This window comes from Triticum dicoccoides, chromosome 2B (genome assembly GCF_002162155.2).
Source record: "Triticum dicoccoides isolate Atlit2015 ecotype Zavitan chromosome 2B, WEW_v2.0, whole genome shotgun sequence".
Lineage (NCBI taxonomy): Eukaryota > Viridiplantae > Streptophyta > Magnoliopsida > Poales > Poaceae > Triticum > Triticum dicoccoides.
In genome coordinates, this window is record NC_041383.1 from 437,921,771 (window position 1) to 437,929,053 (window position 7,283).

Sequence of the window (7,283 nt, forward strand, 5' to 3'; positions counted from 1 at the left end):
GCTGAATGCCTTGCTGATGAGCTGATCAATGCTACTCGAGGATCGCCCGATCGGTCGACTGGAACACCAAGACCAATGCTGAATGCCTCGCGATGAGCTGATCAATGCTACTCAAGGATCACCCGATCGGCCGACTGGAACGTCAAGACCATTGCTGAATGCCTTGCTGATGAGCTGATCAATGCTACTCGAGGATCGCCCGATCGGTCGACTGGAACGCCAAGACTATTGTTGAATGCCTCGCTGATGAGTTGATCAATGTTGCTTAAGGATCGCCTGATCAGTCGACTGGTCATCCTTCTCCAGAAGCTGCATCAAGCAAACAGACAACAATTCGAGAGAAAAACAATTTCGTTCAAAGATAGACACAGTATATGAGATGATAAATCCTAAGTTTCTTAACCGTGGAATAAAGTGCTCGGGCATCAGGCCCGAAGGAGTTTTAACGGTTACAAATTCACTTGGCATTCCGAGGCAAATAAAAGTGAGGCATAATGTTTTTTAATCACTCGGCAGGATAAGGGCTGGTCGGGTCGCAGAAGCTGTCAAGGTCGATGCTATCAGCGATGCAAGTGGCTGCCTCGAGGAAAGTGTCCATAAAGTCCTGGAAGGAGTGCTTCTTAGTGTTTGCCACTTTGAGAGCTGCCAGTTTGTCTTCCTTAGCCTCCTTGCAGTGCACTCGGACCAAAGACAAGGCGACATCAGCACCACAGCGGGCGGAAGATTTCTTCCACTCTTGCACTCGGCCTAGAATCTGATTTAGTCGAATCATCAAAGACTAGAGATCTTGAGACATTTCTGCCCGAGGCCAGAGTTTAGCATCCACCTGGGCCATCACCGCCTTCAGCCGAGCCAGATAAGAAACCACACCATCTAAGTGCGACTCCAATCGAAGCTGATTCACTGCGGTGTCATCTTTCACTGGACAGTGGATGGGGTCGATACCCGTCTCCACCCGCCCAGTTCTGTCCCATCTAAGCTCTGCCAAAACACTCTGGGCCTCAAAGTCCTGACACAGTTCTGTCCCATTGTAAAAAGTGATGAGTCGACGGCGTGATAAAAAAGTTCAGTCGGCAACACAGTGATGAGTCGACTGATCATACCTTCAAGCTTCAGAGCAAGTTTGGCGACGAGTTGCTCCAGATAGGACTCTAGCTTGTCGGTCTTGGTCTTGAGGCCGCCAACTTCAGTGGTCAGATTTCCCTTGTCCTTCTTCAGCTGCTCGACTTCCCGATTGGCGTCTGAGATGGCAGTCTTCAGCTTCGCGTTCTCCTCCTCCAGTTTGCTGACCGAAGCCAGCTTCTGGTCTGCAAGATTTGTCTTCTCGCGTGCTTCCTTCTGAGCAGCTGCCAGATCCAGATCCTTCTGCTCCAAAGCCTCCTTCATCCTCTCTAAAGAAACAACACTCTTCAGACGAGACTGAAGTTGACGATTTTCACTACGCACATCTGCTCGTGTGAAATCACTCGGTTCAAAAAGACTGAAGGAAAAACTAGTGCGAACTATGAAGCTACAAAACAAACAAAATGGTCGAGTGATTACCTCCCATGATGGCCGTTTCTTGTTGGGCAGTCTTCAGATTCTTCTTCGCAAGTTCGGGGTCAAGTTAAACGCCGATATGCTTCTTCTTTAACTCGGTGAGCCGAGCTCCAAGATCACAAGACCTCTGCAGCCAGACAGACAGACATGTCAGTCGACAGATACAAGCAACCGTGAAAGCAAAGAATTACTCTATGCTACTGCCGAATCAAATATTCAACAGTAGTCTCGGGGACGACACCCATTGGGTGCACTAAGCATGCCCCCACTGGATCAGATCAATACTCAGCATGAGTTCAAAAAAAGAGAGAGAGAGATACATCATTAGACCTCAGTCGACTGCCAGCAGCCGACCGTGGTCTCGGGGACTACACCAAGTGGGTGCACTCGACATGCCCCCACTGATTCGAAAAAGTGCAGATTTGAAGATTTCCTGAGTTCTAAGCAAAGGAACACCCACTGGGTGATCATATATAAAGCGACATTCAAAAGTTCAGTCAGAATTTTGGCTGACCTGGACATTGGTCTGAAGGGCAGTGCTGGCGTTTTAAGCTATCTGACTGGCTTCATGCATCACTTTCACCTGCTCCATGACAAGATTCGCCTGGCGAAGAGCTTCCCTAGCGGCACCCGGCGAGTCCTCTGGAGTCTGATATGTAGCAAAGAGGGGTGGCTCCAGAGGGGTCGAAGTAGTTGCCGGGTCGGATGAGTGGAGTTGCACCGGTGCAGCAGGTGTCTGTGCAGTCGACCCCGACGGACGATCAGTCATCAACGGGTTAGCGAATGTGACGTTGGTCCAGACTATCGCCTCGGGCGCCGGTGTTGACTAAGGGACCTGGACTTCAAGCTTCTTCCTGCTTGAGCCTCCACTCTTCTTCCTCCTCTCCTGTAGAGGCACTTCTTCTTCGTCGTCATCGGGAAGCACAACAATATCTTGCGGAGCTACATAAGAGGAGAAGTATCAAATTTTCAGTCAATGGACCACCCACTCGACTAAACAGAACTTGGTCGAACGAACTTACCAGCTCATGAGGTGGCCTCTTCTTCTCTTGGGGCCTTGTCAACGTCCATGTCAGTGGCAGCAGAGGTGGGGCTGGAAGGACACAAGAATTGGTCGGTCAGATCAAGAAAATCTTTAGTCGACTTACGGAAACACAAACAAGATACCCACCCTGAGGCAAAGGGGACGTCCATCTTGATGCGCGACAATGTCTTCCGGGCCTTGGAGGGAGCAACTTTAGGCTCCTTGGCCACCTTCTCCGTCGGCTCCGGAGTCGACGTCCGAGTGCGCTTCTGAGTATTGGCGCTCGGACCCACACCTTTCCCGCACCCGCCAGCCGGATCATGCTGCTGTTTGGATCGACGTTCGGAGCGCGGCGGCGAGTCGATTTCCTCCTCCTCGTCCTCCTCCTCGCTCTCCTCCTCCTCGTCGTCTCCCTGAGAATCCCACTCGGCACTATCTTCCACGTTGTCCTCCCCCTCCTGGGCCTGTTCCAAAGCCTGTTCACCCTTGGGCATCGAATGCATCTCAGTGAACACCTGCAGAACAAATTGGTCAAACAAGAATCGGTCAATATCAAGTGCAGTCAGAGCATGAATGAGAAGCAGTCAGAACAAAAAGCATACCTTGTTGGGTGGGTTTACGCTGCTAAAGGGAACAACTCGCCTTGATCCTCTGGGATTGTCCTAATTGCCTGTGATCCTCCTCAGCCACAAAGCCACCGTTTCAGACGGCACTTCTTCTGGATGGACCCGAGCGGTGTCGTCCGGTCCGGAATACAGCCACATCGGGTGATCGCAGGCCTGGAGAGGCTGGATGCGTCGACTGAGGAACACCTCCAACGGATCCAGACCCGTAATGCCATCATTGATAAGCTGAACCACCCTATCCACCAACATCCTCGTCTCCATGGTCTCTCCAGTAGTCACTTTCAGTGGAGCAGGAGTCTGGACTCGGTCAAACGAGAAGTGGGGGAGGCCGGTCGACTGACCTGGAGCCGCGACATCCTGGCAATAGAACCAAGTCGACTACCAGCCTCTAACGGAATCAGGAAGAGTCATGGCAGGAAAGTCACTCCCTTTCCTCTTTTGGATACCTAAACCCCCGCACATCTGGATGACATGGGTTTTCGAGTCACTCGACTTTGCCTTTTTTACCGATAGGGAACGAATGGTGAAGATGTGCTTGAAAAGACCCCAGTGCGGTCGACACCCCAAGAAGTTCGCACATCGACACGAAAGCAGCTAAATATGTGATGGTGTTGGGGGAGAAATGGTGGAGTTGAGCGCCGAAAAAGTTCAGGAACCCCCGGAAGAAAGGATGCGGGGGGAGCGAAAAGCCGCGGTCGACGTGGGTGGCGAGCAAAACGCACTCACCTGGTTGAGGCCGAGGACTCATCTCCCCCTCCGGCAGCCTTGCTGCTCCCTTGGCGGTTAACCCCGACTCCGCCAGCTCATCCAGGTCCGCCTGCCGAATCAACGACCGGATCCAATCGCCCTGGATCCAGCCCGGCGGCAGCCCCGCACGCGACAACGACCCGCGTTGCTGCTTCCTGCCCTTCGCCACCTCCTTCGTCTTCTTTGCGCGCTCCAGCGCCGCCGTCTTGTCCTTCACCATGGCGACGGGGCAGCGGCGTCGGAGCGGAAGAGTAAGGTGCGGCGGAGAAGCGGAGAAAGAAGAAGGAAGAGCAGATGTGCACAGTGCAGACGCCTCGGTCCGGTCACCTTATAAGAGATTGTTTTCCGAGTGACTGACGCGTGGGACCAGGCGATCCTGTCAAATCCCGCAACAGTCGCACGCAGCGTACGTGGCGAAAAAGGCGGCGCGGGAATCGAGGAATCACTGCTTATCCGCTCCGCCCACTTCGGCACTCCCCGTCTGGCGCGCTTCCCCGAAATTTCATATCCCGTGAAATCCGGGATACACTGCAGACAATTGCGCCCAGGATCCAGCGCTCCAACACAGCACTCGGCACATGAGATCACCAGTTCACTCGACTGTCCACAGAATGGATCAAGGCGACCGAGTCAACACCAAATACCGACGCAGGTGTTCGGACTTGCAGAAAGCTCTCGCGAGGTCCCAAAGCTCGGAACGGGTTCAATTTCAGCCTACTTTGCACTCGCACCTTAATCCATTCGGGGGCTACTAATGAGGATACAGACCTGGGGTAGGGTCATAGGCCTGACCTACACGCCCTACCCAAGGTCACTACCCCAGAAGATAAGAAGACCAAGAATTCACTCGACAATGTAATCACTCGACCATCATTCCCCGCCGTCACTCGACCATATGGGGAATCACTCGACTATATCGAAGACCAGGAGTCGGATGAACGCACAACGGCCGGGCATTCACTCCTTAGTCTTCATCAGCATTAAGAACATTTAAGACTGTTGTTACCTGTAACACCCTTACTTTGTGTACATTAAGCCCCTTGTAATGGAGGTGGGTGGGGGTCCTGGCGCACTCTATATAAGCCACCCCCTCCTCTGGGACAAGGGTTCGCACCCCCTGTAACACAACACACATAATCCAATCGACCGCCTCCGAGCACCGCGACGTAGGGCTGTTACTTCCTCCGAGAAGGACCTAAACTCGTAAACATCGTGTGTACATCTTTGTCGTAGCTAAGATCTTGCCTCTCCATACCTACCCCCCTTTCTACTGTCAGACTTAGAACCACGACAGACCCAACTGTCGGCCTCTACACGTACAGTCAACTTCAGATGCATGTCGGTCATTGACAACATTGACCCGGCCGCGCCGAGAGCACCAGGGCGATGGACGACGGCTAGGCCTAGGAAGGGAACGACACAGAGGCAGGGAAGACTCGGCAGTTGTTTCCCACACGGAGGGGAGTACGACTGTACGAGGGTTTACTGGTTCGTCTGCCATCACCGGAGAATAACAACAGGAGTGGGTGAGTAGAGGGATGGCTAGGCCAGCGATGGGAGTACGGTGGGGCGGTGAGGCCTGCACGGCAGCAGAGCCGGCCGCGGGGAGGAGGGAGCAGGCAGTCTCGCGGGCGCTTGTTTGAGCGGCTGGAGCAGGAAGAGAAGAGATTGAATAAGCACGACGGCCGTTGGATGGCCATCCAACAGTCACTGCTTGTGCGTCAACCTTTTTTTAGGAAAGCCTCAAATCTATGGAAAACAGCATACAACCCATCTGCCATTATTTCTAATAATTTACAGCCCATTTGCTAATTCTTAAGGGTTTTTTTGGAGCCCATATTCTTTTTGTTAGCATTACAGCCCATATTGTGGCCACGGTTAAAAAATTATACGAAATTTTGCATATTCCCGTGCAGTCTGAACTGTTTTTAATCCCGAAATTTCGACTCACATTCAAACTGATTTTAAAAATAAATGTATATCAATATAAAATCCAACAAATTCTCCACGCATAAAAATTAATGTAATTTAAAATCTCGAAATGAAAAAAAAAAGATATTTGAAACTAATTGCCGGTTTGATGTGTTTTAAAAATGTACAACCCATTTCTCATTACTGATGGGCCATTTTCTCGGCCAGCCGAATGAAAGCTCTCCTCGTCTTGAAAGATTTGCAGCCCAAGAGGCCTGACAAAGCGACTTACTTGGCAAATCACAAAAAAACTGGGCTATGGTCGTGGACCCAGCTGTCAGCCTCTCCATGTACAGTAATCTTCCGATGGAAGTCAGTCCTTGACCACGTTGACCACGCCGCACGGAGAGCACCACGGCGGTGGACGACGGCGAGTCCTAGGAAGGGGACGACGCGGAGCCGGGGAAGACGCGGCAGTGGAAACCCGCGCGGAGAGGAGTACGAGGGTTCACTGGTTCGGCTACGGTGTGAGGCTGCCATCGCCGCAGGGCCTGGCCAGCGGTGGGAATAGTAGGGGGCGGTGAGGCCTCCGCGGTAGCACAGCCGGCCACGGGAGGCAGGAGCATGAGGCACGACCGGCGCTGGTTTGGGCGGCTGGAGCAAGAAGACCAGAGGTTGAAGAAGCACTACGGCCGTTGGATGGACATCGTACGGAATCGTTCATATTAACTAAGTTGACAAAGCCCTTCGTCCCCGTCAACTTAGTAGGCCCACAAGTCAGCCTCCCACCAAGGTGGGTCCCAACTAGCAAGGGGAGTATTCATTTTTTTGTGCGTGATAAGGAGGCACTTCCGGTGGGTCCGAGCTGACAATGGAGGGAACGTTTTTTTTCGCGAAATACAGTGGCCCGTTAGGCGGGTCCCAGCAGTCAGGGGGCAAACGTTTTTTCGCAAAATACGGTGGCCCGTCCAGTGGGTCCCTGCTATTAGTTGGAGGAATCATTATTTTCCGCGTAATAAGGAGGCACTTACATGCTGCGGCCGTGGACCCAGCTGAGACTCTCCACATACACTATACTTCCGATGGAAGTCGTTCCTCGACCACGTTGACCTCGCCGCATTCCGTTGCATGCATGCGTCCATGGGCATGGTGCGTCCCCACTGTCAGCCTCTCACGTACAGTCATCTTCCGATGACTCTCGGTTGTTGACCACGTTGACCACACCATGCCGAGTGCACCCAGACTGGAATGACCCGGAGATGGGGAAGACGGGGCAGTGCAGTCGCAGATGGAGAAGAGTGGGAAACTTCACTGGTTCGGGTGCGCGGCAGCACAGCCGCGGTGCCGCCCACGGGAGACAAGAGCAAGAACAGAGGTTGAAGAAGGAGCACGGCTGTTGGATTAACATCCAACAGTTCAGCTGCTAGAATCATTTG